The 14,434-nt window shown below is 51.8% G+C and overlaps 1 protein-coding gene across 2 annotated transcripts in view; it reads right to left on the reverse strand.

The window, feature by feature from the left end:
- The window catches only part of CDH4 (cadherin 4), a 559,330-nt gene that overhangs the window by 239,859 nt on the left and 305,037 nt on the right, over positions 1-14,434 (reverse strand). The gene's annotated exons all lie outside the window — the stretch shown is intronic.

A 14,434-nucleotide genomic window follows, 5' to 3' on the forward strand; every position in this document is an offset into this window, starting at 1 on the left:
CTGCTCTGTCATCTGACTTCCAATCCACTTTCCAAGAAGTCAGACACACCCCACCCCCAGCCAGGGTACAGTGAGCCCTCTTCTGAAAGCTTCCAGAATCTTGTCACCACCAGACCAATCTGAGGTCAGGCCTCTGTGTGCCAGCATCCTGAGTGAAGCCTCTTTGGGGGTGGGTGTGCTGCACTGGACCATATGTCTTGAAGATACGACTCAAATGTTAGCTAACACAACAACCATACAGGGAGAGGAGGAGGTTAGGAAAAACCAACACACACTAGTGCAGTTGGGAGACAGAGGAAGGGGGAAGCTGGCTCTCAAAGGATGGAAACGTTCCAGAACTCTCTCTTCACAAGCCCAGCCTGTGGTAAGCTGAACGATCAGCTGTCACAGTTTACTCCAGAGATCAGTGGCTGCACGTTCACGGAGCCAGTCAAGTCAGCAGCAACGGGCTCTCCTTATCACCAAGTCAGTCCAGGCGCCAGGCTGGGGGAGGATCATGTCTCCATAGTGAGTAGAGGACGAGTGCATGGAGTGGAGGCTGTGGCCCAAAGCCCAGAGCATCCGTCACCCCCACTGGCGGCCTGTGGCTGACAACGGCCAGAGAAACGATCCAGTCTATGGGCCACCAGAGTTTTCAGGTGCCCCGTGGCACTGAGAACTTACACTAGGACTTAAATTAGAGAATGAATCTTACAAAGCATTCAGTTATGCAAAGCAACCCGGTCCACTTCAAAGGTGAGCCTCAGACAAAGCCACTTAAGAACATCAGTTGAGAGAGGGCAGGTGACACGAGAGCGAGGAAACGGCTGAGTCACAGTCGTGATTCTTAGTGAGATCCTGAGTGCAGGGGCCAGGAAGGGAGCATGCCAACCGAGAGAGACCAAGCCTAAGGGGAAAAATGATCATAATTCAAATAGGGAAAAACCAAACCTAACCAAAAGCAGCCTGAAAACGTGATTCTAGATCTCGTTACGTACACATTTCAGGGGATTCAGAGGCTGTGAAGGGAATGGTGGGCAATTCAGAGCATCAGAGGAACAAAGAATTAAATTGTGTGCTCAGGAGACATCTCCTGGGCTTTACAATCTATAATTTATAATCGATTACTCCCCTAAAGTAGATTCAGTATCTCCCAGCGCAGGACAATCTTGTTTAGCAACAATTCAAATATAGTAAACATGCTATTTATTTTTATGTCACTTTTCTTCTAATGACAAAGATGCTCTATCCTGAAAGAGAACAAAGCTAATATTTTACAAGGTTTAGATGCTTGTTAAGACGTGAGAAAAGTACATAGAAGAAAAATAAAATGAAAAAGAGGAAAGGAAGGTGGCGAATTAACAGAAAACTCAACAAAGGCCAGTGAGAGAGGATGCTTCCCGGTTTCTATGAAGAACTGCAGCTTCAGGGTCGAGCGGGTAGTGAGGTGGGTGTGCACCCCAGAGGCCGGGGCTCGCAGGTGCTCTGGAAGGAGACCTGGTGGGAAGTGAGTGGCCCACAGCCTCGCCGCGTGGAACTCTAGGGCAGTAAGAGGAAGGCCGCTGTGGCCCCGCTACAGCTCTGTGTCTGATTGCCGTGGGGCTACATGAATCTACACGTGAGATAAATGGCAGAGAACTGGGTCAATTTCCGGGTTGGGATTCTGCTCCATGGCTGCGGAGGGTGCAGCCACTGGGGGAGGCTGGGAGAGGGGTGCACGGGCTTCTCTGTACTATCCCTGCAACTTTCTACTAATCTACAACCACTTCCAAATAAAAAAGTTAGAAAAGTATTAAAAGCAAAACAAGCCAGAAAACAAACAGAACCCCAAAGCCACAGGGAGACTCACTGGATCCCCATCTCCAGGGTGGATCTAGGAGTCTGCAGCGGACGAGCATCCAGGGCTCTTCCAGCAACCATGGGTTGCTCAGAACTGGAGGGTCAGCTAAACTAGCCCCTCCAGGTTATGCAGGGGTCACCCAGAGAAGGTCAGCGGGCTGGCAGGGGTGTGGCTGGGATCCTGTCCCTGCCCCGGGGCTAACACCCGTTCCACCCGGACTCCAGTCATAGACTCTTCTAGCAAAGCCTGGACAAATCTTCCTGGGCATCTGACTTGTCACACTCTGAGTCCAGACTGTTGGCCTCCAACACGTCCAGTGACCGAGGGTCTCAGAAGTCTCGGGAGGGGTCACGGGTGGGCTCAAAGTCGGGAGATTGGGCCCTGGGGAGGTGGTGAAGGGGGAGGGAGGGTGGCAGCGGGTGGGCACCAGTGACCACCACCCCTGCCTTCCAGCCTGGGCCGCAGCTAGGGCTGAAAGCCGTGTGGAAAGTGGAGAAAAGGGCTCCAGGAGGAGAGACACAAAAATCGTGTTCAGATGATCAGGAACCGACAGGGCCCCACACAGGAGACTAAGGAACTCAACAGAGACGGAGATTCCATTTCAGTTGGTAAATGAGAAAACTAATTATTCAAGCAAAAATCCCAGTTTAAAAACCACACTTGACTTATTAATGTAATAAAAGTCCTAGCAAGTCTCTCTCTAAAAAAGAAACCTTTTCTCTAATTTTTAATGGTTTGAGCCAAAGTCTCCTAGATTAAATAGAAATTGACTTTTTGCCTTTTGACAAAGGTTTTGATTTCCTCACATTCCATTTCAGGGTCCCCAGGAGCCCTCTCCTAGTGTGCAGGCAGAGGGCAAATGCCCACGGAATTCTCCAGTGGCCGATAGCACGAGGGTCCAAATGAGGGGCAGCAAGCTCTTTATATCGGAAACGAGATGAGAGAAAAATAACAGAGTGACACCAGGATTCAGTCCCGGGGCAGAAGCCAGCTTTGCTGTCTGTGCCCGGGAGGGCTGGCTGTGCACGGCTGTCACAGGGCATGGTTTCTGGGCTCAGGAGAAGGCCCTCCCCTGTCCCTGGCAGAACTCCCAAAGCCCCTGCCACCTCCAAGTAGAGAAGCAGACCCCTCTGTGGCAGCTTTGAGGCCTCTCTTTGTCCAGCCACCAGCCCTGAGGTCTATGAGGTAGGCCACAACCGGGTAAGCTTTGGGGATATGGGGGGTTGTCTGGAAGTGCGGGAGCCAGAAGGATGGTACCCTCAATGCCAGTGCTCAGGAGAAGGGGGTTTTGGGTGTGTGTGAAGCTGGGGAGCCACTGGAGAAACCTCCTTCTTGTGTTCCGACCTCCAGAATTCCAAAGCTGCTTCCCTCAGGGTCGAGCCTCATGGGGGATGACAATGGAGATCCATAGCATCTCCTTTCTGGGCAACTGGGACCGGATGGATGGATAGATGGTTGGGAGGATGGATGGATGGATGGGTGGATGGCTTGATGGATGAATGGGAGGATGGGTGGATGGATGGATGGATGGTTGGGAGGATGGGTGGATGAATGGATGGGTGGATGAATGGATGGATGGATGGTTGGGAGGATGGGTGGACGGATGGACGGATGGATGGGTAGATGGGTGGTGGATGGCTGGGATGATGGGATGACGGGAGGATGGTGGATAGATGGTGGATGGATGATTGGGAGGATGGGAGGATGAGGCGGGACTGCAGCTAAGCCTAGCTGGGCTGGTGAGAAAGCCTGGGGATGGTGGCTGGGGTCTCAAGGGTCTGGGGTGAATTCGCCCTCCGAGCTCGCTCTGCAGGATGTCCTGGGCTGAGGCTGCCTCCTTCCAGGCCTCTATGGGCACCAGGAGCTCTGCCAGAGCCTGTCACCCGCCTTGGAGCCCAGGGAGAGGCGGACACTGGGATGAGACAGAGCCCCCATCCCAGGGGTCCGTGTGTCCCTGACTCCCATGTTGGGGTCACCACAAGGTGCATCCATCTGTCCAAGAAGAGAAGCAGAATCCTGTGTGAAGACCCAAGACCATCTAGCGGAGAAGCCTGGAGAGGCTCAGGCCGTCTGGCTGCGATGAGGAAGGGGACTCAGGGACACATGCGATGCCCGGCATGTCCAGGCACGCAGGGCACAGGGTGGACAGCGCCGCAGTTTTCAGGAAGGCCGCAGCCCCCAGTTCTTCCCCACGGCTTCAGCCACCTCTGGTAATGGCTGGAAAGCCCGCGGCCGCCTCCAGTGATCATTTTGGACCGGTCTCCCTGTAACTGGAAGATAAACCTTCCAAGTTTGTAGCTGTCTCAAATTCATCTTTAACTTAAAGAGGAATATCAATAATTACAGCCAACTGCACGCACCGCGGTGACACGTATAGGGGACAGATGAGGGCCCGCCGTGCCTCTGATTACAGCTTGTTCCGTCTTGGGGGCTTTACTCCTGAGGCCCCGGAGCCCAGGCTCTGAATTATCTTTTTTTATTTCATCTCTGGCATCACCGAGTGCCAGAGCATCCTGACTCCAGCCCCCGGCAGCCACTGCTGTCCCGTGACAAGTGGGGCGACGACCCCTCCACCCCTCGCTCCTGTTTCCCGCGGAGCCGCAAATGAGGCAGGCCCCTCGGGCTCTGCAGTCAAGCCTCAGGCTCCCAGCCGAGACCCTGCCCTCTGGGTCAGGAGCAGAGGTGCCCCCAGAGAGCCCGGACACGTTTGCCAGATGCCCTGGTGGAGAAGCACATGCCGGCGCTCACTCATTAAGCATTTATGAAGCCCCACTGTATGCAGTGCACTGCCTGAAACCATGATGGAGAGACGAAGAAAGTCCGAGACACCATCCCGCCCTCCAGGGAGGTGAGAGGGGGTGTGCGGTCCGTCGTGCACTCCTGACCTCACACGTCCGTCCGTGGATGTGGTCGTGCGGCTGCACCAGGAGGGTCTGGATGCAATCCATCCATCCATCCGTCCATCCTCCCATCCATCCCATGTTCTCACTGCTCTGCTGCATCCGTGCTTTTCACACTTGAATGTGAAAGCCCAGTGCCAGGCCTGGGAAGCCGGGCAGCTTCTCCAACCAGCCCCGCCCCCGTCCAGGCTGGATGCACGGTCCGTGGGACTGGGGGTCCTGCCAGCCCATGGACACGTCTCTCTCCTGTACCCAGAAGACCAACCAGGCTCCTGGTGGGACTACTCGTGCCCAAGCTCTGCCTTTAATGAATACAAATAAAGTATGAATTCATGAAGCCTGAGTTACATGGGCAAATGGATGAACTAAAAAATAAACTGATGACCCCGGAGGCCAGTGGGGAAGCCAGACGCCGATGAGCAGTCCCCAAAGGCTGTAACCAAGGAGAGCCATCTGGGGATCTGGGGAAGGTGCCCGGTTCTGTACGCGCAGGGGCGGCGGGGAGCAAAAAAGGGTGACCTGAGTGGTGCCTGTCTCTACAGCGAGCGCAGAACCTGTCAGTATTTTCAACTCGACCTTGGTCAGGGCATCCCAAGGAGAGGAAACAGCACATGTGAGAGACGCACGGACCTCTGGGAGTGAGGGCAGGTGGCGGCTGGCATGGGAGAGTCCTAGAGATGCCTGAAGGAAGGCAGCTGCTCCAGGGCTCAGAGAGCCACGGTGGGGGGGGGCCCAAAAGTGAGATGAAAACCCCCTTTGCGCTGCATGAGGAGGTGGGACCCCTGACAGGGTGTGCGGAAGCTGAGCGTCCCAGGAGCCGTCCCCTGATTTCCTTATCTGATAAATGGGGTCATGAGATCAACACTGCCTTGCCCTGAGGGCAAGCACAGCGCTGAGAAGATGAGCACATGGTGAGGCCCTCTGAAGTCTGTGAGAACATCAGCCTTTTTTAAGCATGGAGGCTGTGAGCATCTGAGCGTCTGCATAAACAGCCAAGCCTAAAAGAACCCACAAAACCCTGAAAAACAAACAAAATTCCCTGTTTTTTCCCTCTTTAAAATGATGTTGTTTTCACTGCTTTCAGATGTGTTTCCCTTGATACGCTGATATTTGTTTCTCATGGTAAGTAGATGACTATTATTTCTGACCCTAATATAGCCCTGTGCTTTCCCTACTTCCCACTCCCACACAATCTTTTTGGAACAAACTACCACACAGACTGCTCCAAACTGTGGACGCCTCAAATACAAACCCTTAATAAAGATGCCAAGTCGGTTCAGCAAATGTCAGAGATTTCTGATGTTATGGAAGAGGAAAAAGTTCTCATTAAATATTTGAATGTTGAATGAATATACTAATTAAATACCCAGAGAAAAACAAACTTGTTAAAAATGGCCCTCCCCGTGTTCTCATGCCTGGTGTGGGTGCTTCAGGGGACCTTGGCATAATCAGGAGAATCCTACAGAGGCTCCGGGCACTCCCCTCTGGCCCTGCCCTAGTGGGTCTTGTCATGGAGATTCTTACACATCCCATCAATGATGCATTAACCTCAAAAGGCAACTTGAGGGCCCAGGAAGACCCCAGCCCCACGACTCAGAAACAAAAGCACTGCCTGCTCGGGTGGAGCCTCACAGCTAGTCTGCAATTACAAGGAACTGGGCTTAACTCATTAACTGTGTGTGTGGTCCTGGCCAACTGGTCGACCCTCTCACAGCCTCCACTGCTGCAGTTCTGCAGCCGGCATGGCTGGAGTCACCTGGGTCGGCGCTGAGGGCCCCCAGATCAGCCCTGGGAAGCAGCCGACACTCTGCTCCCTCGCACCCAGGCCTCACCCACTCCACTCCATTCTGCAAACACGTCTCTTAGCTCTTCGTTTCATTTTCTCCTCACCAGAGAAGCCCCCACTGCTCCCCCTGGGCAATTTCCTGGCAGTATTTTTGTCCCTCAAAGTTGACACTGTCTTTTCCTTTTGCATTGTCCTTATCCTCATGTCGAGAATCCTCATCCTCTCACCCCTGGGTCTGGCCACTGAGGGCTGGCCTCATGGTCCACCCACCTGGCCTTGGATTCCATTTGATGGAATCAAATTCCAGACACCCTCACTCTTGTCTTGAACCACCTAAGTCTTGGAGGGCTGGGAAGGGAGAGCGCAAGGTTCCCCAATGTGGGCTACGTCTACTTCCCAGGGCGGCATCTGAAGACCAAGAAGCCCAAAGTCAACAATGCCTGATGCTGGGACTTGGCCAATGGAACACTGTAGGTCCAACAGTCCTTGATATGGCTTTTGGGACAAGTTTTAGGAAAGAAGGATACATGTGGTGCCTTGTTTGGACCCTGCATGGGGACGGGACCTTTCCTGAGGTGAAATCACCATGAGGAGGACAGCCACTTGTCCTCTGGCCCAGAAGGATGGCTTCATGGAACCTTTACTGGGCACTTGGGGCATCTTGTTTCATCCTTCCAAGATCCTCCAAGATAGGAACTATGATCACCCTCAATTTACAGATAAGGAAATGCAACAGCAGAAAGAATAAGCTACTTTCCCCAAAACCCAGAGTGAGGACATGGCCCAGATTTGAACCTAAGCCATCTGATTCTAGCGCCTTTGCCTGTTTACTCTAAGGATTGTACTGGGGTGTATGTCCCGCCAGAGTCAGATTCTCCAAAGACAGTGGTCTCTCTGTGTTTCCTGTTTAGATTCTAAGTAAATTTTATTCTGTTTGCAAAAACACTTTACACTCTATGACTTGCTAAAACAGCTTTTCTGGTTGATGGCTGGTCCCCAGGGCTCCATGGTGACAGGTCAGAACCTCCCTAAAGATCAGCTGTGACACACTTTCAACAAATGATGCTAATGTACAGAACAGACAACGCGGCCATTGGATATGGCTCTCAATTAGCCTGTTGGGCTTTTTCTATGGTTTAATTAAAAGCAATTATGCTTTTTTAGGTGTTCAACTTGTTCTTGAAATCATTTCTATTGTAGTGGTATTCCTAAACGCTTGGACAAAAGGTGGGATCTATAAAAAGAAGACACATATGGAATTAGCACCTTCAATATCTGTTCTTTTTTTTTTTTTTTTTTTGCGGTACACAGGCCTCTCACTGTTGTGGCCTCTCCCATTGCGGAGCACAGGCTCCGAACACGCAGGCTCAGCGGCCATGGCTCACGGGCCCAGCCGCTCCGCGGCATGTGGGATCTTCCTGGACTGGGGCACGAACCTGTGTCCCCTGCATCGGCAGGCAGACTCTCAACCACTGCGCCACCAGGGAAGCCCCCAATATCTGTTCTAAAAGGGAGTTGAGAAGGGGTCCCAGGCTGGCGTGGAGAAAGGTAAATCCCCAGGGTTCTCCCAGGAGGGTCCCCTGTCCCAAGTACAAGAGGACAAGATGTCTAATGATAAGATGTCCTCAACACTCCACCACCTTCAGGCACTGTGGGAGCCCCCGAGAGACACGATCCCATTTAATCCTCACATCAACCCAGCTGATACAGATGGGGAAACTGGGTCTCAGAAATATGTTCAATAATCTCCTGGCCACCAGCTGGCCCGAAGCTGGGTTGCAATGTGAACCCAGGTCTATTCCCCTCTCAAGTCCAAGCTCTCAGCTGACCCTACCTCTCCTGTGTCCCCACTCAACCCAAATGTCTATGTCATGATTTTAAATATCAGTTTGCCTCAAAGGCGTGCCTCCCCAGTTGGTGTAATGACATTAATTTATCATGGTCCACACTGAAAGCTCATGTTTATCCCACTGCCCCAAGTGGCTTCCAAGTGATGGATGGCCTCCAGTCCTCATGACCTGGCCCCTCACGGAACCCCAGACGTGCTTAGCTCTTCACCCCTGCAGCCTGCTCCCCATCTCCCATCACTTCTAACTCGAAGGCAAAGATTCCCCACCGGGGGTGATTCTGCCCCCACCCAGGGGACAAATGGCAATGTCCGGACACACTTTTGGTGATAACTTAAGGTGGCTGACGTACGTGTATTTCCTCGATGACACACGGGCTGAGAGAATGTAGCATCATGTTCACTGCAGCGTATTGTGGACTGAGCATGGGTTCCCTGAACTCAGGAGCTGAGACCCCAGCCCCCAGTGTGATGGTGTTTGGAGGTGGAGCCTTCGGGGGGTGATGAGGTCACAAGGGTGGAGTCCCTACGATGGGATGGGTGCCCTCATTAGAAGAGACACGAGGAGGCTTCCTTCCTCTCTCTTCCCCTGCCCCAGAAGGACACAGCGAGAAGCCAGGAAGAGAGTCCTCACCAGGAACCTAATCCGCCAGCACCCTGACCTTGGGCTTCCAGCCGCCAGACTGTGAGAATCAGTGCTGCTGTTCACCTGCCCATCTGCAGACTTTGTTACAGTCAGCAGGACTGAGACAGTACAAACCCATCTGTCACTTCGCCCCAGCTCTCCTGCATGAAATTACGGACCCAGAGCACCACAGGGAAACGTTTCCTTTTCCCGCCTCTCCCGCTGCAAGTCCTGGAGGGCTGGTCCTTCCCAGAGAGGACAGGACCCAATTGTCAGATGATTCATTGATCACCACAAATTAACGCCAGCTGCCCACCACCTGCAGAGCACACTTTCCTATGTGGCCAGGCTTTGACAGGGAGCCTGCTTTAATAATTATACTGTACGCACGCAATCTATTTTTATTTATTTATTTATTTATTTAATTTATCTTTTTTTTGTGGTACGCGGGCCTCTCACTGCCGTGGCCTCTCCCGTGGCAGAGCACAGGCTCCGGACACGCAGGCTCAGCGGCCATGGCTCACGGACCCAGCCGCTCCGCGGCACGTGGGATCTTCCTGGACCGGGGCACGAACCCATGTCCCCTGTATCGGCAGGCGGACTCTCAACCACTACGCCACCAGGGAAGCCTTATTTTTATTTTTAAATTAAACACCTATGTGTGTTAGGGATCTTGAGACAGAAGCACATATACTTCATTTCAAAGAGGGTTTTCATCCCTGGCAAATTCAGTAAAATAGAAAATTAACACATGTAAATAATATCAGCAATCCGAATTACATATAAAAGCCATCTTCTATCTCAATGATTACATATTACTTCCAAAAAGGACCCTGAACCATAAACCATCCTCACCAGCACAACCCCTAGCTGCTGGGTGTTTCACGTTGGAATAACATTTCCCTGTGCAGCCGCCACTCTTGTTCACTCTATTTCTGCCAACTTGTGCAGCCAGAGGACAGCAGTGATGAAAGCTCTGTTTGACAGATGCAGGCGTCAACAACTTTGTTACTCTGACTGACTGCATGGTATTTTAGGCAAATTAACCTGTCCAAGATAATTCTTTATTACTGCATTCAGGCACAGATGGAAATACGAACTTGACAATTCTGGGGACTAGCTTTGCAATTAACTGAAATGTTTCCAGAGACTAATGAACTTTCATTTCGCGGCATGTTCCCTGTCAGCAGAGGAGATGGAGTGCTGTCTGAGGAAGAGTCAAGGGCGGCAGACACACCCCGCAGCCGCGTTCTGTGCCGAGGGGCAACAGGCAGCCCCGTGGAGCCAGCGCCCCAGTCTGGGCTTGTGGTCCGTTCGAGGGCTCTTTTCTTACATTCAGACTCTACCCGAGGCTGGGTTTTCTATAGAAACCTCAGTTCCCAACACTGACCTTTGACTGAAGAAATGTTGGCGATGCCATAGTAAGAAATGCAGGAGAGCAAATATTAACAGTGTGACTGGAAAACAGAAACAGATGCTGAGGATCCCTTGAACACATGGAAACAAACACACTTAACAGAGAAATCTCCACAAACCCGCAGATGTGATGGACAGGGACCAGACTGAATTGGGACAAACCCAGAGATACAGGGAAGCTGAATCTTGCTCCTTGGAAGAAGACCTCTCACCAGGAGAGGGCTGGGAAAACGGGCTTGTAGCTCCTGTGACTGCTGGGACGGTGTGCCCAAAACGCTTCGCTTTTGTATCTGACCTATTACAACATATAAGGCCACTCTCTGAAAACAGATAACAAACATCTCTCTCCAGGCAGCCCAAGGGGAAATGGAAGATGCTGGTTTCAATTAAATGGACTAAAATGAAAATAATTTAAACATCTTTGCTAATGAATTATGGAACATGTTGGCAAAGAGCAACCTCTATCTCTATTCTTCTAGCTATATTTGCATATCTATCTATCTATCCATCCATCCATCCACCCATCATACCTATCATCTATCTGTCTGTATCTACATCTATCATTTATGTATCATCTGTTAGGTATCGTTACTCATCCATCTTTTCCTTTCCTTTCTTCCTTTTCTTTCTTTCCTATCTATCCATCCATCTATTCATCACCCACCCATTCTTTTCCCGCCCTCCCTCCCTTCCTTCCTTCCATCCTTCCTTCCTTCCCTTCCCTTCATTCTCTCCTTCCTTCCCTCCCTCCCCCGCTTCCTTTTCCTTCTTTCTCTCTTTCCTATCTGTCCATCCATCCATCCATCCATCCATCCATCCGCCCATCCATCCATCTTCTCTAACGCTACCATGGCACAAAGCTTTATACATCCACGTCCACGAGGATGCCCTCCTGATCCCACATCCCTGAGCTTATTCAGCCACAGGAAGCCCAAGAAGACAAGCACTGAAAGCAGCTGTGATTCCCTGCCCAGCTCCTCCTGACTTTTGGGCTAGAGATGTCACCAGCTGCGGTCCCCTTTCCACTGGGCATCCCAGAAAAGATGGAGGAAGTGCCCAGGAAGCCAGGAGTCAAGGGGCTCTGTGCCCCTCTGCAGTCCTACCTCAGCACCATGCCATGCCTGCATCTTCCTACAGCAGGGCTCCATCTGAGATATTCCTTCACACAAAACCTTCCGTGGCTCCCAGGCCACACAGCCCACCCCTTTTTTGGGCACTTGGCCTTCGGTTGCCCCTCCCTCATCACCTCTCTGGGGGATCAGTCCTCACAGGAGTGACAGAGCCATGCACGTGGGGCCGTAGCGATGGGGGCAACTTGAGATGCCTCCCCTCCTCCCCGACGGAGATGCTCGGGGCCTGAGCTCCTGGATCTCAGAGAGGAGACGGCCCCCGACTCAGCCGGGTAAGAGAGGAGCCATGATAGTGGCAGAAAAAGTTCCCCAACTTGACGAACTATCCCTCACCATTATTTTAAGTCTGGAAATGCAAGGTTCAGTTGCCCTCATTTTCGTACATGCTGATTTTTATAGAAATTGTTGATTCTGCTCTCTCTCAAATCTCTACATTAATAATTACAAGGTCTGTTGGGAAACGTAGAGCTGGCTGGGCCCAGATGCATACTTTTTCCTTAAGACACTACAAAGAGAAGAGAGAAAACACCAAACTGAGAATTATCAGCGATACAGGCAGTATCTTTAGCATATAAGTTTCCAACTACCCGCCGTTCATTAACTTATTTTTCTTTACGAAATATTAATGCCTGAGACTTAAAAGTTCATAAAATCAGCTGCACTTGAGCACTTTGAGGTTTAACTGATTATAAATATTTTTCATCATAGGAAGTTGCTTCCTTACGAAAACATGCAAAATATGTGAATACATTTCAAGTACACGGAATTTTAACACAGCGAAGGGCCTCTTCCAGCGAGGGGTGGGTGCCCGTCGGCTCCTGCACTCTCTGGGTGGGCAGAAGTCGCTGTTTTCTTACTGAACTTGTCGCTAGACAGACCACAGGGGTGCAGAGCTCTCACAGCGAGGGTGGGGAAGGGAGGGGCGGAGAGCGTCGGGCGGGATGTGGGCAGGTGGCCCGTCCCTGGGGGTCTGCGAGAGCAGTGCCCTCATCACAACAGTGCCCACATCTCTGGTCACCTCCCAAAACGAGAGGGTTGAATTTTTCCGTAGCTTTTTGCTCACACCCTCTGGAGTGTTTGCTTTGGCACCAACCAGTTCCCCAACAACAGCACTGATGTCCAACCGCTCAATTCCACTGGACACTCGTAACCTGCAGTGAACACAGATCCCCCAGGTTCAGGGCTCAGTCCCACGAGACCATTCCCACTTGAGACACAGTTGCAAGTCCCAGGTTGCCACCTGGGGTGATCAACCGGGGGGTTCCCATGACCCACTTCTCAGGTTCGATAATTTCCTAGAACAGCTCAGAACTCAGGAGAACAGCTTACTTAACTTTTGCTGGTTTCTTATAAAGGACACCTCTCTGGCTCAGCCACATGGAAGAGATGCACAGGGCCAGGTGTGGGTGCAGGCAGACCCTCCCCACGGTCTCCGGGCTCCCCATCCTTCCCACGCAGCTGGGGAGCTCTTAGGATCTCACGGTTCTGGAGTCTTTATAGAGCTCAGCCTCCAGCCCCATCCCCTCCCCTCCTGGAGGCTGGCAGGTGGGGCTGCAAGTCCCAACCCTCTAACCCCTTGGTCGCTCTGGTGACCGGCCCCCTCTGAGGCTCTCCAGGGACCAGCACTAAGTCTCCTCATTAGTGTAAACTCAGGGGGATGGAGAATGGTTCCTTACGAGGAACAAAAGGCACTAGGAGATGCCCAGACTTTCAGGGGCAAGAAATACATTTAGTAAGACCTGCACATCCTGCCTCTGCAGGGTAAGACAGCTGTATCGGAGACTTGCCGGCTCAGCGATCACAGGGACCCCAAACGTGCAAATATTTAGCTGCAGCACATCTGGAAAATCAAGCACCGGCAACTGCGGTGGGGAAACAAACAAGTCCCGTCCGGGACCCTGCCCCCACCCCCTCTTCCAGGCGGGCCGCACACACCCATCCGCGAGGAAGCCCAAGACACTCAGGCAGGAGGGGCGAAGGCACACACGGCTGGATACACCCCAGCCGAGCTGCTCCTCTCTTTTTAATCTCTTGGAATTAATTATTTCCCTGGTGGTTTAGGTATCCAGTTCACTAGATTTATTTATCTTCTGAAGCCCCTTTTTTCAGTTTTTCTAGTGTCGCCTCCTGGGTTCTGCTCAGACATGGACAGTGTATCAGTGACGGTCACTAACACCAGTGTGGAGGTGATGAAAGGAAATGTATGTCCGCTCGGAGGCAAGCATGTTTCTGGGGAGATACTAAGGAGTGAGGACATCGCCACCTTGCACTTGAGGTTCTCCTGCTGAGTGACACATGCAAATAAGTGTCTGGTCGGATCTGTAATGGGGGGCGCGGAGGTCCCTGCCACTTCAAGAAGAGCTGCTCTGGATACTCGGGTCACAGCCTTGGGCTCACTCTGCCTGGGGGCAGCTGTGTCTCTCTAAGCCGGCTCGGATTTCTAAACCCCTCCAAAGGTGTGTTAGCTTTTTGAAGCACTGGGGTGAAGACTGGGCCTGTGGTAATGAGGCTGGGAGGGTGAAACGGAGACAAAAATCAGGGGGGGAGAGAGAGAGAAGGAAAAACCATGTATTTTTCAAGGAAGCACTTGGGAGAACAGATGAACGTTCTCTAAGCAGGTGCATGAGAAGCACTAGCTCAAAAGCCCGTCTCTCTGGGCAACCTGACCTCTGATCACACCTCTACTTGCCCTCCTAGAGGTGTGGTGGGCTGTTCCCAGGTCATTTTCTGCTTCACATGCAACACAGAGAGAGAGTGGTAGAGGTTCCTGAGAGCTGAGTTCTCTGCAGAAGAAATGAGACAGAAGAAAAGATGGCCAAGGACCAGACAGACCTACAAGAGAAAGGAGAGAAAGGAGAGAAAGGAGAGAAGAAAGGAGAGAAAGGAGAGAAAGGAGAGAAAGGGGAGAAGAA

This window comes from Mesoplodon densirostris, chromosome 16 (genome assembly GCF_025265405.1).
Source record: "Mesoplodon densirostris isolate mMesDen1 chromosome 16, mMesDen1 primary haplotype, whole genome shotgun sequence".
In the NCBI taxonomy this organism is placed as follows: domain Eukaryota; kingdom Metazoa; phylum Chordata; class Mammalia; order Artiodactyla; family Ziphiidae; genus Mesoplodon; species Mesoplodon densirostris.